Genomic DNA, 13122 nt, shown 5'->3' with positions numbered 1-13122 from the left:
ACCTATGTGAATGCATATAATGTATTACATTACCCCATCCCAACAATAAAGTAATGACCAAGTAAAGCAATAGTGTGCAACCGGGCCCATCTCCCCTTTAAAAACATTCAAAATCAGTGCGGAGTGGGTCAGAGAACCCCACCCTTTTTGTGTTCACATATCCAACCAAAAGACAAGGCCTATCAAGGCTTCTCATGACTATGATCAATAACCCATGCAAAAGCGACAATATTAAGCAAATCCCAAAGCATTTTGATAATTAGTAAGCATCAATAGTATGTCCGGTTATCCTCAACAGAGTACTGCCTTGCCAAGTTAAGCGGAAATAACCCTAAAAAAACCAGTGAACAGTTAACGTAAAGCAGCCAAAAGGCAATTTTTTTTACAGGGTTTAAGCGGCAGCAGCCATGCCCCAAAACCATCTATACTAAAAAACCTCAAAATCTTTATAGCAACAATTATGCAGAGTCGACAACAAACCAAAACCCAGCAGTGGGATCATGGCCTTGCCAAAACACCATCACCCATATATACTTATCAACCAATGAACCTTAAACAGGTTCTGTTATTACTGAGCGAAATCCACACAAAAGTGTCATACCATCAAACTGATAAAGCAACATCATTACAGTAATAATGCCCTAGAAAAGTGGGTGCGCAACAAAAAACTTATGAGCAAAGTTGCCAACCTGAGTTGCTTGTGTTGCAAGCTCCATACTTTGGTGCAGTAGAGAAAGAGACACACAATCCTATTTTATGCAAGCAAAAAAACATACAAAGCTAAGTGAGGGGCATAGTTGCACCCTCACCTCTTAAATAGAGGAAGAAGGAAGGCCCCCATTACTGCGTAGAGAGCATATCCTCATGAGTGGAGATATCCCCTGCTGAGACTGCAAGGCCGTCTATGATGTGGTATCAAAACCACCATAGCGCCTTCACGGTCGGGTTTACACAAGGTAGTAAACCATACGTATTACTTATGTTTAAAAAGGGCCAAGTCCCATGGTGGATACCATACATAGTGCAGCTTAGGAGCATGTTTTAGTAGAATCCAGGGTGTCAAATAATCTAGGGATTCTTTACATGTAAGTAATATTGTGTGTGCGCGCGCGTGCGTGTGTGTACCCGCCCTGTCCCATGCACCAAACACAATGAGCCAATAGTAGGCCCATTGTGAATGGGCCTACTACCTTATTACAGAAATGAGATTTTTATGATTAAAGTGTAACCCAGGCGAGTCATGCTGAGTAAGAAATTGTAGAATTTTATTGACTATCTCGGTTCTACTAAAGCCATTAAAGCAATACTTTGTTATTCGTACCTTTATATCCTCCCAGGCAAGGAGGTAGTTGGAGGAAGAGTAGATGATCAAATACAGCAGGCTAATACAAGTGCTAAGGGATGCTTTGTGAGGCCTATTACTATTCCTCTTAATGAACTCCAAAGGTGGAAGATTAAGAAGATGTCTTTTCCAGACAAATTTTTGGTCATATCTTCCTACACATGGAATATGAAGGGAGATAGAAAAGTTAAGAAATTGTACTGAAGTACAAAAAGTCCCATTGGGGGTGTTATGTATTTGTGTAAAGAAGTTGGCTCAATTTTTAGGCAGTTAGGATATATATGGCAGATTTCCTCCAGGAAGGCTTTATTGTTGATGCTTAGTAAGTCATCCATATATCTGTAAGTGTGTCCAAACAGTGAAAGTTTGTTATTCCTACTATGGCTTTGAGAAACCATTTGTACTCGAAGAAGGCCAGGTAAATATTACACATTAGTGGAGAGCAGGAGAACCCCATAGGGATGCCTAGGCATTGGTTAAAACAATGTCCTCAAGAGAGGATAGTACAATTATCAAGTAACCATGAAATGTAAAGACAAAGCTTCTCTTCATTGAAGTGTAAGGGATGTACGGAGTAAGTCTTTTTTAACCATCTAGGTTTTTTGGAAAGTGATGTGTAGAAAATTCTTTCTAGCATTGCAAAAAGCCAATTTAATAACCTTTGGTATAACATTTTAAGGCCAAGATCACCTTCTAGGGGAATGTTTTCATAACACCTGAGTGATATCTGCTGAAAAAGTATGGAAGATTTGTTTAAAGAGGTTAAGAGAGACCTCCGTAGAGTTTTTTGTTATCCAGAAGGGGTTGTACTAGATTTTTAGAAAGTCGTGGCAATTTTTCTGTTTAGAGGCAAAAATAAGTTCAAACTCGGGTAATACTAGGTCAAGGCGCGCAGTGATATCCTTGGTGATATCAATAAGATACTATTAGAAGCATCAGATATCCATCTCAATTTATGTTTATGTATTTTATACTTGGAAGAAATTATTGGTAATTTAGTGTCCTGTAGAATATAGCCTACATTCTCTAGGTGTCTCGAGATGTCCTTGGTAATTGTTTGTAAGGAAGTGTTAATTCTAATGAATTCTTTCCCAGAAACCCGAAATTGAGCAGCTTTCCAAGCTAGGTTTTTTCATATAAGAGTGGGACAATTAGAGCTTTTATCCAGCCCAACTATGAACCAATCATTAGCTATTTTGTGAAAATCAAGGGCAAGTTGTGGTGTTAACCAGGAGTTATCAGTGGATAACCATTTTCTAGAAATTTGTGAGATTTTTTGAAAGAAACGTTCCTTCACAACTTTTGTTAAGTCCAGTAGGAATGTCTTCTCCAGTTGGAGAGAACTGACAAGGTCAGTTACACAGCTGAGTAAATCTGATAGAGCGAGATAAGGGTTTTTGGGAAAGTTAGGTATGTGATTGTACCCATTGGCCAAGATTCTTCGTATTTTGACACTTTCAATGATGTTAAGATCACAGGTAAAAACATGCATACCAAATGTATCAAAGTTATTACAAAATGTGGTAAACAGACTACATGTACATTCGGGAACCGATTCACGCCAAAGAAAATCATTACTATAGACAATTTTTAATGGGTTTTTGATACATCCAACGAATGAGTACATTATCAAGCAGTTTGTGATTGCCAAAAAGTAGGTCAAATCACTCACAACAAAGAGCTTTAGGTTGTATCCAATCGAGAAGTACATTATGGAGGAGACAATGCACGTAGATAGAGGAGACAATGCACGTAGATAGAGCCTTGTTTTGGAGTTACTTTGTTGAGAAACCTTTGTCCGCAAGGCCTCGTAGTAACCTGCAAGTTCACCAAGAATTACATTTTAGGAAAAATTTTGATGGGGGAGTTTTGCCTCTTCCCCTAGTGTAGCTATGAGACTTCCCCTGGTTAGAGGAAGAGCCAGGTGTCAAAAAACTTTAGTGAAAGAGTTGGGAGTAGTAAGAGAATAGGGTATTTTAAGAGCAGGGGGATCATCCTCATAAACACATGGCTTTAGTAAGCTAGTGATGATCTTTACACCTTTGTAGGAGTTAGCATAAGTGGTTAGGTAGATTTCAGGTTCATCAAATTTTAGTTCCTTGAAGATATCCAGCATTAGTCCACGAAAGATGTTAAAGGCAATCTGGACAATTACAATCTGTTTAGCTTGGCCGCCCAACGAGGAGCAAATAAGAGAGATTTCAGGTTCATCAAATTTTAGTTCCTTGAAGATATCCAGCATTAGTCCACGAAAGATGTTAAAGGCAATCTGCACAATTACAATCTGTTTAGCTTGGCCGCCCAACCAGGAGCAAATAAGAGAGAGGTGAAAATCCATGGGTTTTTTAGGGAAGAGTAGGTCAAGATGGTTGAGAATAAACCAGATGGATTGATCAAACCACATGATGCTGGATTCGCAAGAGGCTTTGGGGTCAAGAAATTTGCAGGTAGGTAATGAACCAATAACGCCACTGTATGCAATCAGGGCAAACTCCCCTACAAATCCAAAAAACATATAATAACAATGCGAGCAGGTCAACCCCTTTATATTCACATAACCAACCCAAGTGGTGGTCTTTAATCAAGCAATATACCATGCTTTAAGTGATATTACCAAGTCAATCCCAAAGCTACAAACGGAGCTACACCCGCCGTCTATGTGAATGCAGATAATGTATTGCATAACCCCATCCCAACAATAAAGTAATGACCAAGTAAAGCAACAGTCTGCGATCGGGCCCATCTCCCCTTTGAAACCATTCAAAATCAGTGCACAGTGGTCAAAGAACCCCACCCTTTTTGTGTTCCCATATCCAACCAAAAGACAAGGCCTATCAAGGATTCTCATGACTATGATCAATAACCCATGCAAAAGCGACAGTACCAAGCAAATCCCTAAGCATTTTGATGATTAGTAAGCACCAATAGTATGTCCCATTATCCTTGACAGAGTAATGCCTTGCCAAGTTAAGCGGTAGTGACCCTAAAAAAACCAATGAACAGTTAACGTAAAGCAACCAAAAGGCAAGTTTTTTACAGGGTTTAAGCGGCAGCAGCCGATAAGCCATACCCCGAAACCATTTATACTAAAAAACCTCAAAATCTTTATAATAGTAATTATGCAGAGTCGACAACAGAGTCGACAACAAACCAAAACCCAGCAGTGGGATCAAGGCCTTGCCAAAACACCATCGCCCATATATACTAACCGACCAATAAACCTTAACACTAGAATGGTAACATGACACTTTTATGTCATTGGACACTTTTGTGTCCTGTTAAGTGACCATTTTGCTTGAATTATTTGAAGAGTATGAAAATGAATATCTAGGTGCTATATATCCACAAAGTTTCCTTATGAGCTGAAAAAAACTTAGCTTTTTTTTTTTGAGTATCGATCTCACCATTAACCTTACTCTTGCACAACATTTTTGAACCTAAACTGTGTGAAAAAACGGGTCCTGTTTTTGGTTTTTTTTCAATTTTTGGCAACTATACCACTCTCAACTTCATGTTTGTGAGGTTTAGATGGCTAGAGGTTAGGACTTCGTAGTTCTCAACATGTTTTGATGCTTGTAGGGAGAGCTAAGTGTTAAAATTGAAAGTTATGACCAATTTACAAGAATTGCATAATCCTGTTTTTTGGCCAAAATTAGCACTTTTATGATTTTTTTGGTGACTTTCTTGATATCCAAATTCAATTTTGATTGTGTATGAGTAATGTATAACATAAAGCTAATCTTCCTTGAGTTTTGGGGGACCTGATATGCTATATAGCATAGTATATGATGATGGCTGAAGAATACGATACATTTTAGAGTAGCAAGTATAACTTTCTCAATATTGCTAGTTTCTTAGGCCAATTGTGTGGGTAGTGACCATATCTAATCATAGGCTACAAACTTGGCTAGATATTGAGTAGTTTCTATGGGTTTCTAGAGGTCATAATGCTAAACCCAGTTTTTTCATGTTTGCTGTATTTAGCACTTTATCATTGCCCCCAAGGTTCCAATTGTAAGAGATCCATTATCCTTTTGACATGCTCCATGGCTTCTTTTGAATCCAGAGGCCCAAAGGGAACTAAGAAAACATGTATATAGTATCTGTATTGAGCGTGACTATAGAAACTTTGATGATAGGTCCGCAGAATGGCAAAAATGCAACTTTTTGGTACCTTTTTTTTTTTGCCCAAAAAAACATTAGTGAGGTAAAAGCAACCATATGTTTTGGTCACCAACCCATTGAAGTTAACGGGGCATTTTATCTCATGTCCTACAAAAATCTCCACTCTTATTTATATGCAATCAACCGTAAGAAATTGCTGTTTTGGGCAAAATGCACTGGTCCATCAACTTTGGAGGCTTGTAGTGACCAAGGGATGAGAAAAATTACAAGTTTCTCATTTTTTCCATATGTAGTAATTATTGAACTATAAGCTCATGAAAGGATTTTTCAAAATGAGTGGATCTACTATGGTTTTGGAATTTTTTCCCAAAACCCTGAAAGGACACTTTTCTGTCCTGTTAGGTTGCCATTCTAGTGTTAAACAAGTTCTGTTATACTGAGTGAAATCCACACAAAAGTGTCATACCATCAAACTGATAAAGCAACATCATTACAGTAATAATGCCCTAAAAAAGTGGGTGTGTAATGAAAAACTTATGAGCAGTGTAGACAACCTGAGTTGCTTGTGTTGCGAGCTCCATACTTTGGTGCAGTAGAGAAATAGACACACATTCCTATTTTATGCAAGCAAAAAAACATACAAAGCTAAGTGAGGGGCAGAGTTGTGCTCTCACCTCTTAAATAGAGGAAGGAGGAAGAAGGAGGAAGGCCGCAATTACTGTGTAGAGAGCAGATCGTTATTAGTGGAGAGATCCCCTTTTTAGACTACAAGGCCGCCTACGATGCACTATGAAAAAACCACCATAGCGCCTTCACGGTCAAGTTTACGCAAGGCAGTAAACAATACATATTACTTATGTTTAAAAAGGGCCAAGTCCCATGGTGGATACGATATATAGTGCAGCTTAGGAAGCATGTTTTAGTAGAATCTAGGGTGTCAAATAAGCTAGGGATTCTTTACAGGTAAGTAATACTCTGTGTGTGTGTGTGTGTGTGTGTGTGTGTGTGTGTGTGTGTTGTAAGTCCATATTGCCATGCCAACCACTATATGTTGCATACGCTATAGTGATTGGAAGTCCATATTGTTGTGCCAACCACTGTACATTGCATTTACTATAATGGTTGCATTTACTATAATGGTTGGAGCCATTGAAATGGGTGTAGCAGGAGCTGTTGAGCAGTAGCCTTAGTGTATGTGTGTGCGCGTGCTGAGCCCATAGAGGGTTGTTGCAGCATGAGCCATTGATCACTAATAGCCACTTTGAAGGGCATGCATATGCAAAAGCACAAAAATTTATTGGGCAAGGGCAGAAGAGCCACAGTGGGGGGCCACCTCAATTTTGCCTTTGATCAAGTATTGCCAGCTGAGTATAGGATGGCGGGCAAATCCAATGTTTATGATCCCCCACCTGCACGCCATGTTCACAATCTCCAAGCCAAAATGCATAATCCCCATGCTCTTATCCACAACCCGCTCCCATCTAAAATGTCCAGCTTTGTCTTCATGTTGTGTGCATTGAAGTGGTGCAGTGTTGATCACCGATCACCTCGAAAGCAAGTCCACCACACCGTGAGCTGATGACAGTCAACTTAAAGGATAGAATACCTTGGCTTAAAAAATCAGGGTAGGTTAGTGCTATTTATAATCAAGATGGTGGCAATGGCCATGAATATTAAGCTCCTAAGCAAACGCTCATGATGGTCATCGCAACTGTAGCTTCACAATGAAAGGACCCCAAGCTCAAATGAGGAAGATGACTTGCAAAGTTGTCTTGCACAACCACTGCTGCTTTGAGTGAGGTTGTTTTCTCGTTGGGTTAACACATGAATTCTAGATAATCTTCATAGCAACATCCTCATATTTAAGCTAGAAATTGAACCAATCACCCCTCAATCCATCTCATTAGATAGATCTTTAAAGTCAATAAGGATTGTTCCTACAACATTAAAGTTTTTTCCTGTGTCTTCTTCTTCTTCTTCTTCTTCTTCTCTCTCTCTCTCTCTCTCTCTCTCTCTCTCTCTCCGTTTCTTCTCCTCCAAAGCGTGACACATAGGATTTGCATGATGATAAGCATGATGATTTGAATGATAATAATGAGCATGATTAGATCCCTACAATCCACATCGGGTGCTACTAGCGTAGAGGAGCAACAACAAAGAGTTTGTGATGTCATCCATAAGGTTATTGAGCTGGAGAGGTAGAACAAATGGATCCACATGCCTTCAACATGTCTCATGAGATTCTTGGGTACAGGGAAGGCTAAGCAACCAACTTTATCAAATGGAGACTCCCTCGGTAAGCCCGATGGATCCTCCATATGTTGTTGCGTAGGGGTCTCAGTGCAATCTGAGCCCACAAGCAATAGCTTTACTTTTCCAAGTTTAGCTCATCTTTCTCTAGATGACACCACGGCTACCATGCCTACCCCAGTGATGGACATGACAAAAAATACGCCATGGACCTCATTTATTAGTGAGCACCGCTACATGGTGGCCCAATGCCTACAACAGTACCTACAAGTGCGTGTCAATCATATGCACCTACTGACCTCGTGCTCATGTAGCTCCTACCCCTCCCATTGTTTCAACAATTTATGCTCCACAACCACAACATCCAAGCCCTTATTTCAATGAGACCATACCAGCTAGCATTAGCATGTCACATTCCACATCTGCTATACCTAAGGCCACACATATGAACTTTGGGTCACCACATGGCACAACATCGTATCCAACTTGGAACCCAAGAGCTTCATATACGCCAAACCCAATGCCAACCCCCATTCCACATGTAGTCTTGAGAGCGCCTGTCCCCACTATACCGGCTCACTTGGGTGACTTGGCAACATTTGCTCAAGCTATTGATCGATCCATTGTTGAAAATATGCGTAACACGCCTGATAGAGAGCCTAGAAGTAAGGCAGTACAAATAGCCAAGCTCACACACAAAATTAGTGGAGACGGGGATGTGAGGAATCATATTGAAGTATTTGAACAAATATGCGATTCCTAGGAAAACACAATGACTTGCATAAGAGTGATGCTTTAAGCCTGACCTTGAGTGGGAAGGCAGGGGATTGGTATAGAACCCTAAGGGTGGAAGCAAAAATGATTTACCCTACTCTTAGGAGACTGTTCTTGAAAGAGTACATACGAGAGGGAGTGCTTTGGGGTGTAGCATCTCAACTCCAGAAAGCCCAACGAGAGGAAGGAGAGTCCGTAAGAGACTTTATTAGTCGCTTGAAGCATTTGAATTCTCGTTGTAATCCAAATGAGCGCTTCAATAATAACCAATTGCTCAATAGATTCATTAGGGGACTACAACATGAGGATATTTACAATGGCCTAGTCATTAGAGGTATCACCACTTGGGAAGCAATCACCACCAATGCGATCGAATTGGAGGACAATTTAATGATTCAAGGAGAAAGAGTGTCTGTTGAGCCTAAATCTACTAGCTCGCAAGCAAGGGCATGAGACAATGACCATAAAGCCTATTGCTAAAGAGCAAACATATATGAGATGACTTTAGCAGATCTCACCAAGGCCATTCAAGAAAGTATTAGGGACAATCATGCTCCACAAAACAATCATATGTATCCAAGAAGTGAGCAACAATGGTACTCAATTTGCTATGGTCCACATAGTACCAGTGAATGCCCTACGTTTAGAGTAAAATTCAATGGAAATTGCAATGCATATGGAGGTATAGTCATCAAGCTAAGTATTGCATAGTATTTAAACGCGCAATGGCCAATAGACCAACCTTAGAATGGACAGACACACCTCAGGTGTCTGCATTGATGTCGGCCCCACCTCTTGAACAACCATCACAACACATGGTCCCTACGGCCCAAAATGTTGTTCAAACAACACCATTACCACCTCCTAGGTTAGGACCGCAACCCCCACATCCGAGAATCACTTCTGTGAATCAAGTGGGTTGTGAGTCATCTATTGCTTGTGTGGATGCGAGGATGAGCTAGACCCTAATGTTGCCTATGGGATTGATGCACTTGAAGAAAGTCCACAATACTGCATGGAGGACTATTGGGGACAAGTCAAACCTGTCTATCAAGTAGCTGCTCTTGCTGCAAGAGGCCAAAATATCAATTTCACTTCCAAGAGACCACCTCTTCAATGCTACGAGTGTGGGGGTACACATTGTGTAGCCGAGTGTCCTATTAGACTACAAAATAATGCCACACTAATACAAACCAATCAAGTGAGCACATCTACAGTGCCGATACTCATGTGTAATCGATGTGGCATCGATCATTTGATTTTCCAATGTCCTAATAATCCAAATACCCAAAGATCACGCCATTGAACTTAATTCAGGTTACCAAGGAGCCATCACAAAGTACACCTATGGTACCCGTAAATGTACTCACGATTGATGCTCCAAAACCAAATTATATTCTTGAAGAAAGAGACACGACATCAATTGTCCAACCTTAAAAGGAGAAGAAAACACGAAGGAAGATATCGCAAAAAGCAGCGAAGTCAGACCCCAGTTCAAAGACCAACATAGGGACTGGTGACAACCCTATGTTTGTGAACGATCGTGAAGAGGATTCTGATTCAGGTGGTGAGACCATGAAGACTAAAACGGTCACTAGGAAAGAAACTAACAAGGAAGATCATCATGAGCCACAATGGCCAGGACCTAAGGAACCCAAGAAGAAGATAGGAACTTACCCACACCCTACAGAGGAGATCGAGCGAGTCAAGCAATTAATGGGTTTGGTAGATTTGACCAAGATAGACATTAGAGATCTTCTCTTAATACCATGGGAAAAGCCTTCCTAATTGTCAATGGTTACTTTAGGTTCTTAATCCGATTTAGGCAGCATTGTGTGCAATGTATTAGTGCTGTCTAGTGGGCTTAATCCCTCTCGACCTTTAGCTTAAGTATGATAAAGGGAGTTTACTATTGGGATGAGCCTGGGGCGGGTAACAGATTCATATGACCCCCAAAGTTACAAAATTGAAATGCAATGAGAAACAAACAAACAAAAAAACAAACCTGTCAAAAATGTAAAATCTTAAGTTGGAAGAGAAATCCTAGCTTGATTTGGTACTTTGCTCACATGTATTGCCTATGGTAATAGAGCCCTAGAGGTTCCCAATGTGGGCGCTTTTCCTTGAAAAGCAAAAAGGCCAAGGCATACAAAATAAGCACACACATCAAAAACTGAATCAATGTGGAAAACACTTTGGGGGATCAAACAAAGGGAATAATTCAGGCAATGATTTCATAAGCAATTCCTTTTATTGTAGCTTAACTAGAAGGTCTTCTAGGTATAGCCTTTAGTCAGCCCTTGGACATGAATTACTTTGCTCTCGCGACTAAATAACTTAATTGACCAGAGAGAATTGAGAAGCTTACCCATGGTATTAATAGTTGACCTCTAGCGCATCTTGACCCTTAAATTAGCGACCCTACACTTGTTTATTCTTTGACCTTTACAAGTGCTTATGCGTTTGATTATATTACAGTTTAATGTTTACTTCTGGAAATTATTAAATATTATGTTACCAATCAATTTGTGTGCCTATTCACTGTATATGCTTTTTAACTATATATGTTCTATGAGAATGCAATCACTGTGCCATTTTTGGTTGATATTGCAGTGTTTGATGAAAGCTAAAGACATTCAATCTCAGATGCTCTTCCACCTCGACAAACGAGCTTCACTTCACTAGCTTCCGAGGATGAAATCTACATCAGGAAGGGGGACATGTTAACCACCGCCGATGAGAGGCGCACCACTTATCCCATTTTTACATGATTTTTACTATGATTGACCACTGTGGGGAAGCCCGTATGTGAATGGGTCAGATTCTTATAAAAGTTTCATTTTGACCTAAAAATCCTAATTCTTGGAGGTGCATGCTAAAGAAGTGCTCTTGCTCTACCTCTACCTTCTTCTCCTTTGTGTGCTCACGTGTGTGTGTGTGTGTGTGTGTGTGTGTATGCTTGAGAGAGAGAGAGAGAGAGAGAGAGAGAGAGAGAGAGAGAGAGAGAGATCGAGCATTGCGGCAGCGATGAGGCAGTTGAGCGCGGCGGCGGCGGCTTCTTCTTCTTCTTCGCGACACGAGATCCTTCACGACGGAAAGCATTGAGCGGCGAGTGACATACCATTGCCACTTTGAGCTTGCTAGGATAGTCTACTTGTGTGCTTGCAGCCATTCGTGGCTCACACACAATGTTTGGCAAATTCCCAGCCTCCGACACGTGCGGTAAAAGCGCACACTATGTATTATCCAATGACACTTGATGCATTGCCATTGTTGGGGATTATATTATCTTTGCTTGGGACTTCAGAGTGGATGTTTGCAATCCTTCATGGGTTCTAGTTCCGATTCACATGTCTTGAGTACACTCTAGTAGTACACCATACACTCATGGAGGAAGAAGTGTATCATTGGTTGCACATTTTATCTTTTGGTGGATTACATATGAGATTCATTTCTTCACCTCACTGGGATATATTTTTTTAGGACCATGTGCGTGCTCGCGTCCATTTTGCATTCTTGACAATTGTGGACTCTTGATGGCTGCTCATCATTGAATCTATGACAAGTGTGTGTTGTTTGTTTAATTTCATGGTTAGTTCATAATTTATAATATTGGTGCCTTGTTGGCGTGAAGGTATCTGTTTGGAGCTAGGGTATGATACCATTTATGTATTGGTGGCATGCTTAGTATCAAGGCTAGTGTGCATATGTTGCGCTTGACATCAATGAGCCATTGATAATATATGATGTGCTACCTTGCTTTGCCCTCTTTTACCCCTATATTTGAAACAGGGACTTACTTGCTCTCTTAATTATTCGCTCGGATTTGTATTCACTCGGAAAATGTTGCTCGGGCTATGGTAATACTCGGATCACAACCCTTGACGCTCAAGTTCAAGAACTCATTGGGGAGAATGAGAGACTCAAATAACGATTACGCAAGCTTGAAGATGCGAAGGAAGTAGAGAGTCAAGCTATGCTTGCAAAAAACACGAAGTCAAAGCCTCACTCGCCGAGATTGTAATGGCAGTGCAGAAGGAGTCACATGAAGCAACACATAAGAAGATTGACACCACAATACAGGCGGCCCTACATGAATGCCGACTACAAGAATCTCTTGGACTCAAGGTCAGGATTGGAGGGATCCACTCACTATGGTGTACCAACAAGGACACCCTTGAGGATGCAATCACCAAGCTCAACGACATTCTTCAACCTGTCTACATCAAGCCCGAAACTGCTTCTTGGATCAACGATGCACATAGGCATGTGCCAGCCGAGCATTGCATACTCACTTTAAAGGACAACGATGAGAGAGAGAGAGAGAGAGAGAGAGAGAGAGAGAGAGAGAGAGAGAGAGAGAGAGAGAGAGAGAGAGAGAGAGAGAGAATGCCACAAGTTCAAGGGGTGAATGTGGCCATGATGTGCAAGACAATGGTCAATTTCTTCACCAACATCAAGCTTCGATCACACTACCTGCAACATTATTTCGCCTTGCCTCTGCCAATAACAGTCATTGACCCCTTCCTTACCTCATCGAAATCATCACTCGAATATGGTACCCATTGTGCCCTTGATGTCCATGCTCTGCCCCAATGCACCCACACCCTATGGGCTGCTCCTGAAACAAG

This window comes from Adiantum capillus-veneris, chromosome 23, assembly GCF_014529385.1.
Source record: "Adiantum capillus-veneris isolate H3 chromosome 23, ASM1452938v2, whole genome shotgun sequence".
In the NCBI taxonomy this organism is placed as follows: domain Eukaryota; kingdom Viridiplantae; phylum Streptophyta; class Polypodiopsida; order Polypodiales; family Pteridaceae; genus Adiantum; species Adiantum capillus-veneris.
Note: the sequence above shows the minus strand (reverse complement) of the source record.